The 12,107-nt window shown below is 37.0% G+C and overlaps 1 long non-coding RNA gene across 2 annotated transcripts in view; it reads left to right on the forward strand.

Annotated features, from left to right (window-relative positions):
• LOC140526671 (uncharacterized) overlaps window positions 1-1,570 on the forward strand; it is a 78,437-nt gene extending 76,867 nt beyond the window's left edge. For both annotated transcript variants that reach the window (XR_011974471.1, XR_011974473.1), the window contains one exon: window positions 672-1,570. This is a non-coding gene — a long non-coding RNA (uncharacterized lncRNA). The remainder of the gene's footprint in view (window positions 1-671) is intronic.
• Window positions 1,571-12,107: the final 10,537 nt, after the last annotated feature.

The raw sequence follows: 12,107 nt of genomic DNA on the forward strand, positions 1-12,107 counted from the left end.
CACTTCTGCCACTTATTAACCATATACCAATGAACAAGTCACAGTATTTCCAGGCTTCATTTTCCCTATCTGTAAATAGATATGAAGATACATCAAGCACCTGTGTTTTCTTGGGCAATTTGTAACCTGTCTAAATTTGCTAGATTAGCTTGGGAAACTTGTTCAAATCTCGTAGTGATGAAGTAATGTGTTCATGGCCACACAGCTAATAAAGTGGACATAATTGTGAAAGGAGGTATAACAGCAAGCAAAGTAAGATCTTTTGCTATTTTTCTGGGTTTAGTTTTAGCCAATCAAATACCTGTATGTGGACTTCAGCCAATCAGATATGTACATGTGGGTTCTAGCTAATCAGATGCTGAATAGAACTCTATATAAAGAAAGCTGGTATTGAGAAAGCAGATGTGAAAAGAGCCAGCCTTGAAAGGGTGATCCAGCATGGAGAAGAAGAGAGCTGAGAGAAGACCTTCAAGAGCTGAGATTAGACCCTTGAAAGTATTCACAGCAGCAGTTCTCAGAAGTGCTGTCATGATTGGTGTTACAGGAGGTGAAGTCCAGCCTTCTTTTCTTTATTCTGGATCCTTTCCCTGCCTGTCTTGTACTTTTCTTCTGCAGGTACCCAATTCTGCAGGTATTATTTCCCATTGAAGTCTTGTGTTCTTCCCTTCCAGCTCTCCAGAAAGGATCCAAACAACATTCACATTGACATACATCCTGGGCCATTATCAGTCACCTTGACCTTTGTCCAGCCACTGGACTTTGAGGACTCTGGAGGAGAGAGGGATGTTGATGACTTTGCACAGTTCCACCTCACTTCAATCCAATTCATGATCAAGTCAAGTTATCATCCTTGCTGAGTCATTTGTCCTCTTTGAGAAGGAAGGTTGAATAACACAATACATAACAGAGTTAATAAACATCTGAGATGTTACAGGATCCCAGGTCCTACTGATTCCAAGGCTAGCACCCTGTCCAATATATTATATGTTCCAAGAACTTTTCTGTCCCTCAGATAACACTGGCATTCCTTCTCCTACCTTTGTGTCTTTGCTTTTGTAGTTCCCATGCCTCCCAGCATCCTCCTTTCTTTAAGACTCAGCTCAGGTACCACCCTCTAGGGGAAACTTTCTTTTGCTTGAAGACTCACCCAACAAAATTGACTTTCAAGTGTCCAATTTTGCATGTTCATTCATTAAATATACAATTGATTTCTCCAATTGTTTACTGCCCTTCCTCCCTAACATCCTTAGATTTACCAATTTGTATTCAATTTGCATTAATTATATGTTTAATTATACATGTATATTCTGTCTTTATTAATAGAATGTAAGAAAGTGGATATTGTTTCATTATTTTTGTCTCTGTATCCCTGGAACCTAAGTGATTGGCATGTAGGTGCTTACATGCTTTTTTGACTGATATGTCATATTGCCTCTGCTGTAAAATAGGGTTAGATTATTATTATTATTTAAAACTTAAGCAATGCTGTTTGCTATTTAACCAGTCATTTTCCATTATATCCTCTCTCACTAGATCTTTATTTTTAATAAAGATAAGCAATTAAGCAAAACCGATGAAAACAGTAACTCTGTTTATAAACATGTGTAATATTTTGTACCTGTGGTATCCTACCCCTCTACTGAAAAAAGAAAGCATATTTCACCTTTTGTACTTTCAACTACTATTGATCGTTGCATTATGTTGCCTTTTAGGGCTATTTTTGTGTACACCATGGTGGTCACGTAGTCTCTGCTGTCATGGATGAGATCCTGCCCAGACTCCTAGTTACAGAAGGATTTCTAACAGGTTGTGATGTCCTCCAGATGCTCCTGTTTGCAAATAATACTGGGCTGATTGCATCAAGCCTTGGAGAGTGTCTTAAAAGAGAATCTGGTGTCTCTCTAAAGAATGCAGCCTAACCATTCACAGAGAAAAAAGTTAAGCAGTTGTAAAGATCCTATTGTCCAGACCATGACATATACTTGGATAAATAACCTACAATGAGCATATTGATTAGTACATATATTTTCAATAGACATTGTAGATGGACAACGAACTAAGGCTAGAACTAAATAGTAAGAGAAGGGGGAAGTCTGGGTTGCTTTTGGGAAAATTGCATTTTTTTTAATAAACCCTAAATTTCTCCCTGAAATAAAGCCCCCTCTCTCCACCGCCCCACCTTTTGAAAGCAATATTCATATGTGGCTGTGGGTCATGTATCATTAATTACAGTTTCCAAGTGATTATAGTTGAGGATCACCCAAAAACAATGGAACTATTAATGATGAGTATAAGCAGACTACAACTCATTTTAACCAAGGAATTGCATAGAAGAAGTGGCATAAGAATGCCATGAAGGAAATGCTTGTTTGAAAAAGTTGAGCTTTTTACCTGGCAAAGGTGAAGGATAACTTCAGGGAGCCATATGCTTCATTGGTATCCTTGTGATGACAAGAGAGCTAAAAGAAAGCATCCGGTGTCCAGGTGGATTCCCTGTAGTGAACTTACGGGAGAAAATTGAATGGGCAGGCATAGGTGGGTTGTAGCCTGCATTGCTGGAGGGAAAATAAGGATGATGATGATACTACTAATGACAATGAAAATTATAATGATGATGATAGTGAGAACTAACACTTTTATAGTTCTTTTTCAATTCAGTTCAAAACATTTATTAAATATCTACTATGTTCCGGGCACTGTGCTAAGTGCTGGGGATGCAAAAAAAAAAAAAAAAAAAAAAAAAGGCAAAAGAGAATTCCTGCCTTCACACAGCTTATAATCTAATGGTGGAGACTATATGCAAACAAATATATACAAGATAAGCTATATAAGCTATATATATTTATATAGGATAAATAGGAAATAATTAAAAGATTAATAATAATTATTATGCATTAATAATTATATATAATACTTAATAATAATTACAATAATACTGGAATTTAGAGGGGTTAGGGAAGACTTCCTGTAGAAAGGATTTTAGTTGAGATTTAAAGGAAGTCAGGGAGGTCAGTAGCCAGAGTGGAGGAGGGAGAGCATTGTAGACATGGGAAATAGCCAGAGAAAATGCTTTAGCTGAGAGATGAAGTTTCTTGTTTGTGGAACATTGTAGTGTTGCTACAATGAATGGTTGGGGAGTAGGGTGTAAGATGGCTAGAAAGGTAGGAGGGGCTCAGTTATAAAGGGCTTTGAATGCTTAACAGAACAAACAGAATCACTTCCACAGCAGTACAAAGCCACTGGAGTTTACTGAGTGGTGTGTGTGTGTGTGTGTGTGTGTGTGTGTGTGTGTGTGTGTGTGTGTGTGTGTGTGTGTGTGTGTGTGATGAACAGATCTGCATTTTAAGAAAATCACTTTACTGGCTGAATGGATCAAAGAAAAGACTTAAAGCACGAAAATCCATCAACATTCTCTTGTAATAATCAAGGTGTCAGGTGATCAGGGCTTGCACTACAGTGGTGATAGTGTCAGTGGAGATAAGGGGCTTATTCAACTCATGTTGCAAAGTTGAAATCTATGAGCCTCGGTAAAAGCATGGATTTGGGGACTGAGAGATCATGAAGAATCCAGGATGACTCCTAGGTTGCAAATCTGAGAGATTTGGAGAATGGTGCTGCCCTCTATAGTAATAGAGAAGATGGTGGTGCTAGTAGAGGAGGACTGAGGGGGAAGATAATCAGTTCAGTTTCGGGCATATTGAGTTTCAGTTGTCTATTGGACATACAGTTAAAGATGTCTGAAAGGCAGCTGGAGATGCAAGATTGGAGGTGAGCAGAGAAAATGGGGCAGGAAAGGTAGATTTGACAATCATCAGAGTAAAGATGGTAATTAAAATCATGGGAACTTATAAGATCACCAAGTGAAGTAGTATGAAGGGAGAAGAGATGAGGGTCCAGAACAGAACCTTGAGAGATACATACTGTTAAAGGGCATGATTTGGAGGAGGATTCAGAAAAGGAGACAGAGAAAGTAGTAGTCAGACAGGTAGGAGATAAATGTATAGAGAAGAGATCATTAAAGAGAGACGGCATGATTAGCAATGGCAAAGGCTGCAGAAAGGTCAAAGACAATGGAGATTAAAAAAAGGCCATTGGATTTGGCCACTAAGAGATCATTAGTAACTTGGGAGAGAGCAGTTTTGGTGGAATGATAAGGTCAGAAGCCAATGTAAGAGGTTAAGAAGAGAATGAGAGGAAAGAAAGTGGAGGCACTCTATTGTAAACGATCTTTTCAAGGTGCTATCTGCTTTTATCTTCTCAGCGTACCTGGAGTGTAGGTGCTATCGTTATCCCCATTTTATAGATGAAGCAGACAGGTTAAGTGACTTGTCAAGGGTCACACAGCTAGCAGGTATCTGACGTCAGATTTGAGCTTAGATCTTCCTGACTCCAAACCCAGTGCTCATCCACTGTTCCACCTACCAGCTTACACTGACGAAAGCACAGACTAAATTGGAGTATTTTAGTAACACAGTCGTTGTCCATATTGTTCTCCTGGCTTTGCATTCTTTTCTTTATATTAGTTCCTTCAATAAGGTTAAATTAGATGACCTGTGAGGTCCCTTCCAATGCTAATGTTTATCATATCTTTTCTGTCATTATCTCAGCTTTTCTATTGTGTTTCCTGTTATTGGATATGTCAGTTAACTGCTTTACCTCTTACTTTCCTCCATCTGCATACAGGGATCCATTTACCTTCCAGAGTTATTGCGATAATGGAGTTTAAAAAATATGACAGACTTTTGGGCTCCAGGAATCAAGGAATATTGTGACTAGAAGGCACTTTAGAAGTTATTTAGTTATAGTGTCACAGGATTATAGCATTTTGAACTACGAGGGGCCTTGGAGATCATTTAATACAGAAGTTTTTAACTTAGAATTGTCATTTAAAAAAAAAAACCATTTACTGTATTTCTGTATAATTGATTTTCTTTGTAAGTATTTTATTTTATGCATTTAAAAGCATTATTTTGAGAAGGGATCCATTAATTTCACTAGACTGTCTATCATATACAAAAAAGTTTAATAGTTCCTCTTTAGTCAATCTCTCTCATTTTAAGGGTAAGGGAACTGTATCCCCCCAAAGTTGAGAGAGTTACCAACTACTGAGCTGGCATTCTGGTTCATAATCCAGATATTATTATTTTTTAAACCACATTATGCTTCAGAAAGGGTTCAAAACCCTTGCAGTGACTTGAACTCCTATTCAAGTCTTGATTGAATTAAAGTAGAACTAGGCAAACTGGCATACCCATCTCTTTGGGTTGTTGCTGCCTCAACATTATCCCATCCTTTTCTTCTTTCTTGAAAATAACTCTGTGCCTTTGCACTTCAAAAGAAATTCCAGGTTACATTCCAGGAGGGTAAATAAATTTCTGTGCCCTTATATGTTAAAAAAAATCAACAAAAAGCTTTCATTCCTTTCCAGGAAGCCACTAAAATAACAAACAACAGTCCATATTTTACTGGGTAGCTGTTTGTGTTTTCAATACAGACATGTATCGTATAGATAAATAAGTCAAGATTGTTTGTTCAGATGAATGTAGAACATTGACTCCCATTTGGGCAACAGAATACAAACATTTCCTTTAATACTCAGATGTTTCTAATAGTTGTTTAGAACGTGCTTGGAGTCTCGTATTATATACGTGGGTCTAGAAGTAGCTGAATTCCCCAGGGAACATAGTGTACTATTATTTTGGTATGTAATCTGCTTCCTCAGTACAAGCCAAAATGCATAGGTATTTGTTAAAGTTTTCCTTTAGTTCACTTCTGTCTTTCAGCCATGCTGTTAATTTTTTCTGACAACATGAATTCCAAGGGCAAGAGCTTTAAAGTCACCCATCACATACACTTATGTCTTGTGTGTCTAAGGAATCAAAAAAATTACCTCTTTTAGCCCTGATATGTTAATCAGGTGAAAACACATCTTGGTTGTTCACTCGGTTGGTCAATCAATCTATTTGTCCTTTCACCCCCATGTTTCCATGAGAATAGTTTATTTGAGTAAAATTGCCAATTCTGAAACCCTATTAATCCTCAGAAACTCATGGTAGAAACAATGTATATAATGTATTTTGGTAATACATATATAATATGCGTTTGGCTACATGGAACATGTACAGATGCCAGAGCTATTCTCCCAAGTCATATTTGCCATGGCAGGTCAGTTCCCCAAATCTCAGTCTCTCTCTCTCCCTCTCCCTCCCCATCTTCCTCTTCTTCCTCTCCTCCACCTTCTCTCTTCCTTTGTATGTACATGTATATATATGTAAATAAATAAATATATACATACACACGCACACACACGCACACACACGCACACACGCACATACATGCACACACATGCACACACACGCACACACACGCACACACACGCACACACACATATATATATACTTATATATACATATACGGGTATGTATAGCCTGAGGGCTCTTTGGTTAGTTGTGAGAAAATGAGTTGAGGCTTTTTTAGTGCTATAGCTCATCAACCTTCATTGGTGTGCTTCCTTTCTCACTGATTATCAGTTAATATCATACAATCAGTTAGACAATCTGTTTTTTAGAAAGGGGTATTTACTAAAATGATATAGTGAGAATACTTGGTATAATATCCCCCTGAGAGTCTGACACATTCTCTTACCAATATACAGAGAATTCAGAGCAAAGTAAACTTAAGCTTAGAGAGCACATATGGGGAAAAAAATAATTCACCACTCCTAGATATCTATTTGCTGGTATCCTCAAGATGTTCAGCCCTCTTAGGTATGGGATAGCTTTTCTGTAGGGCACTTTACAGAGTCTTGAATATATTTTCTTCATCTCAAGTAGTCTATCTTTGGTTCCTAGAAAGGATACCGTCATCAGCTGCTACTGTCCTGAGAACACAGTTAGGATATTAGTGGGAGGTTAGGAAGTCAACAAATCCTTCTAACCCTTTGAGACTCAAAGGTCTTCCTCCAGTCAAAAGGGAGAGAGGAAACCCAGCCTGAGACTGAATTTGAGGCACTCTTCTACCCCACCTTCTCCCACCTCCTCAAAACACTGATTACTTCCAGGTTTTCTTATTCATTGTGACTCCACTGAATTCCAACCACTTCCTGTCAGTAAGGCAGGGGGAAAGGACAAAGAAATCAATCTATCACCAAATTGAGGATTGAACTAGATCAAAGATTCTTGAAACTTTTGATTTCAGGTTCTCTTAATATTTTTTAAAATCATTGAGTATCCCTCAAAGATCTTATGTTTGTTTTAGTTATATCTGTGAGCATTTTATTGCATTTGAAGTTGAAATGCCTTAGTATTATTATGAAAATAGTTTTGACCTTAGGAAAGGAAGGAAAGGAAAAGAAGGAAACAAGCAAGCATTTATTAAGCTCCTATTACGTGCAAGATTCTGTGTTAAGCACTTTACAAATATTATCTCATTTTATCCTCACACCAATATTAGGAGGTGGGTACTATTATTATCCTCATTTTACAGATGAGGAAACTAAGAAAGGTTAAATGATTTGCCCAGGGGTACACAGCTCCTAAGTGTCTGTTACTGGATTTGAATTTAGGTCTTCCAAACTACAGGAGAAAGAGACTTGGGTTCCATAGTGTATACTTTATTTATGGTGATGAGTGAAAAGACAAATATGTCTTGAAGTCCATTCTTTTTTAGGTTTCTGAATATTAGTGAAGGAGAAGAATGGCCAATGAGGGCCTAATCCTTCGAGTGTATACTACATTCACTTGTAAACTTGGTGAGCCTGCTTTGGGAAATGCTCAGTGAAGAGGCTCTTTCCCTCCCTGATTCAAATTGTGCTCAGGGAACGTCTGTTTTCTGTCAGATTACCGCAGTGTGACCAAAAGATTTTTCAGTGATTGCTTACCTAGGCTCAAATAGATGAACTCTTTCCTGAAGGTCTTAGAGGAAAGAACTGCTGTGAGTCAGTGTATAGGGAAGCTTCCTCAGATTCTCTTTCCCCACCTGGCTACTATATGGTCATGAACACATAGAGCTTCTGTTTCTTCTGTCTCTGTTGTGTTTTGTTCTTTCTGATGAGTGTTGGACATAGAACAGACTAGGTTATGATGTTTTGAGCTTCAAAAGGTCAGAAGGTTCATCAAAGTCCCCTAGGTAATTGGACCCAGCAGCAGAAATAATTGAGTCTGGATGCCATTTTTGAAGAATAATCTTTACTGAACTCAGAGAATCAACCTGTCAAATGAAACCATATCCTCCAAACAAGAGTGACTATTAGCCAGGACTACTCTGAGGCCCTAACATACAGTTGGAGTAGAGTTGGAAAAGTCTAGAGACTTTTGTGTTATATTATTAACAAAAGACATTTCACACAGGATCTTGGATTCATAGGTATATTCTCTTATTATATAGAACAGAAGATTTTGTGGATAATTTTTCTCAGATCACAATGTAGCAGGCTATTAAATTAATACAACTTTTTATAATTTATAAAATTTTTTTCTTACAATAATAGTATCTCTCTAAATTTATACTTTGTTGACTTCTTTTTCTGATCTATGACTTCTCATAATGACTTCTGACCCAATTATTTAAATGAAATTGCTTTCTCTAATGTTACTAATCATTTTAAATTGTTAATGCCAATCACCTTTTCCTAACTTCCTCATTCTTTTTGTCTCTTCAGTGGTGAAAATGTCTTCCTCTTGGATATTCTTTCCTTCCTGTGTGGCATTGCTCCTTCCTAGTTCTTTCCCAGTCTGTTTTATCATACTTAGTCTCTGTTGCTGGTTTCTCATCCATACTAACCTGAGCCCTATTCTCTCATTACATACTCTTTCCTTATGAACTCATATCAATTAACATACATATTCCTATGACTCCTAAATATACACACTTTGCCGTCATCTCTCTACTGAACTCCAGTCTTTTATCCCCCAATGTTTGCTAGATGCTTCTATCTGGATGTCTCATAAGTAGTTGAAATTCAAAATATCCAAAACAGACATCAATATCCTGACTCTGAAATCTACCTCTCTTTCTAAGTTTCATACTTCTATCAAGGGCACAATAATTCTTCTAGTAATCCTGGTTTATAACCTCTGAGTTATTCCTGGCTTTTCCTTCACCCTCATCCCCTATTGCCATGTCATGTTCACTCTGTTTCCATAACGTCTTTCATCTATCTCTCCTCTCTGCTTCCACAACTGCTGCAATAGCTCAAGCCCTCATTACTTCTTGCCTGCACTAATGAAGTAATTTTAATGTGGTCTTTCTGTCTAAAGTTTCTTTCTATTCTCATCCATCTTCCACACAGCTGTCAAAGTGATTTTCCTAAAGAACATGTTTGGCCATGTAACTCACATATTCCAAAACAAAACAAAACGAAACAACACAAAGTGACTTTCTGTTACTATGAGGATAAAATATAGACTTCCATATTTGACGTGGGAAATTTTTCCCATTATGGCTCCAGCCTACCTTTCTTGGTTTATTTCACATGTTTTAGCCAAACTGAATTTCTTGTTATTGCCTAAGCTATGCATTTCATGACCAGTCTCCATTTCCTTATATAGGCTCTTTCTCAGACTTGGATTAATCTTTATACTTATATCCATCTCTTGGAATCCCAAGCTCTTTATAAAACTTAGATAGCATTTTGCACATATATTTTATCTGTTCATGTTATCCCCCAAAGCTGTGCTGGTAGATGTTTAACAACTGTCTCTCTAAAAAAAAAGAAAAAGAAAAAAGTCAATAAAATAATAAATCAAGCCCTGATTTATAGCATTTACCAATTTCCTAAGTGTAAGAGTTCACTGCTTCTTGTTTGCTGGTTTCAAGGTGATTCCAGCGTACCCCTTCCAAGTCTCTCTTCTGTCCCAACAAGAGAATGTAAGCTTCTCCAGCATAGAGACCATTTTCATTTTTGTCTTTGTTTCTCCAGTGCTAGCAGTATCTAGTCCATAGCAAATGATGAATAAGTGCCTGTCCACTGAGGATCACATAAGATCACAATTGGAAGATTGAATGGATCTTAGTCCTTTATATTACAAATAAGCAAACTGAGACCCTATTAGGGAGAAGTGACTTGTAATAGGTAATAAGTAGGTAATAAATGATAGGGATAAGATTTTAATTCTGGTTCTCTTGGAACTGGAAAAACAGAGACACCTTCATGGTAGGTAATGCAAATGTTATTATTTCCATTTTACATATGAGGAAACTGAGATTTGGATAAGTAATGTGACCTCATTATAGTCTCACAGGTAATAAATGGTAGAAGTCAGAACTGAATCCACTGCATTTGATTTTAAACCTAGTTCTTATTCCCTTAAACTAGTTATTATTGAACATAGCAGGCTGAAGTAGGCACACATTATTTCTGTACAAAGAATTGCATGAAGGCCTACCATTTATTTCTGGAAATATTATATGTTCACCACTTGCAGGCAGTAGACTGAACAGTTTATAAAATGTAGATGGGCAAGGGCATCATTTTCCCAGCTCCATTTTATGTTTTGTTTGCTTTGAACTGAAAGTCCACATCATTTATTTTCCATCAGTATTTTATAGGACAAGACTGTAGTTGTAGCTCTTAAAGTGATTGCACAGAATTGGAACTACTTTGAGGCTGATAGTTTAAAAAATTAGCAAAATAAAGAACTTGGCAAGTTGAAAAGGAACCAAAGATGATGCAGTAAACGATAAAAATCAGAGAAGTTGCATAAATGGCACCTCATCTACTCCACAAGGGGAAACTCTGTAAGCACTAACATGGCATTTCTTGCATAACCAGAACAATAGTTTCAAAATAAATCAGAAATAGAAACACTGAGATATGAAACAAGATTAATTGCTAATATAGTGGTGTTGGGAAACAGGATGATCTGTCCCTGAAAAAATTCCAGAGAAATGAGCATATAAAATCTGAAAACAGCCTCAGACGTTCTTTGTAAAATAAAAACAAAACAAAAAAAACCCTATGCTCCTCTGCAAAGGAGCATTACTCCTAAACCAGTTCTATGAAATGGCATGTCTTAATGCCTGGGTCAGTTCCTTAGAAATGTATATGATTAATTTGCAGCTGGGACCTTTGATGGCCCCAAATCACAAATTTAATGATGAATAGTATTTACATCAATTTATGAATATGTGAAAAGTGGGTTATCAACATTTTTAGTGAAATACAGAATCTCTAGTGTTTCTAACAAATGGTCTTTCTTTTCACCATTAGCATTAAGTTTGGCATAGGCAATCAATATAAACAGAGAAATAAGAACATAGCCAAGTGAAACCATTCTCTACCTTTCTCCAAAAAAGAAATGTATATTATCAAGCTGACCACTAGGAAGAGAGGACATAAGCCTCAGGGAGAAATTTAATCAGGATCCAAAGCAATTTAACTGAGAAAGAAATGTATGCATCAAGATAGTTCACTGCAAAGGTCGTCCAATTCTATACTTAGTACATGATTTAAATAGGAAACTAAAATTGGAGATTGGTAGAATGTTGGTACTACTAGGAATATCATCAGTCACCTACTCAGGCTGAATCATGTATATAATATATATAAGATATATAATGTTTATTATGTGAAAAATACAGGTGGAAAACTTAAATACTCATTTTCAAGGAAAAAACAACAACAAAGAAGTAAAAAAGAAGGAAGTACTACTCCAAACAAACCTACATGGGCTCAGAAGTTATTGATATAGGCAACATGAGTGATGATCTGGCTTGGATTGTTGCTCCCTTAATACACTCTAGCCCTGTCAATTCCCTCCTTACCTCTACGTAAGATCAGAGATTTATAGTAGGAAGGCACCTCTGAGATCATCTCATCTAACATTCCTATTTTAAGGATAAAGAAACCGAGGTCCAGAAAGGCTCAGTGATTTGGTCACAGGTAGTAAACATCAGAGCCAGGATTTGAGAGAAGATCCTCTTATTCCAAGTACAACATTCTCCATCATACCATGATCCCTCATATGGTTTCTTGTCTTATTACTCTTAACACATGCCACTTCTCAACATACTTCAGATAGTCTCTCTCTCACACTAAGATTCCTTCTTCTCTTTTCCCTTCCTATCCCTTTTCCTTCCTTCCTTCCTTCCTTCCTTCCTTCCTTCCT

The sequence above is a fragment of the Notamacropus eugenii genome, chromosome 2, assembly GCF_028372415.1.
Source record: "Notamacropus eugenii isolate mMacEug1 chromosome 2, mMacEug1.pri_v2, whole genome shotgun sequence".
NCBI classification, from domain to species: domain Eukaryota; kingdom Metazoa; phylum Chordata; class Mammalia; order Diprotodontia; family Macropodidae; genus Notamacropus; species Notamacropus eugenii.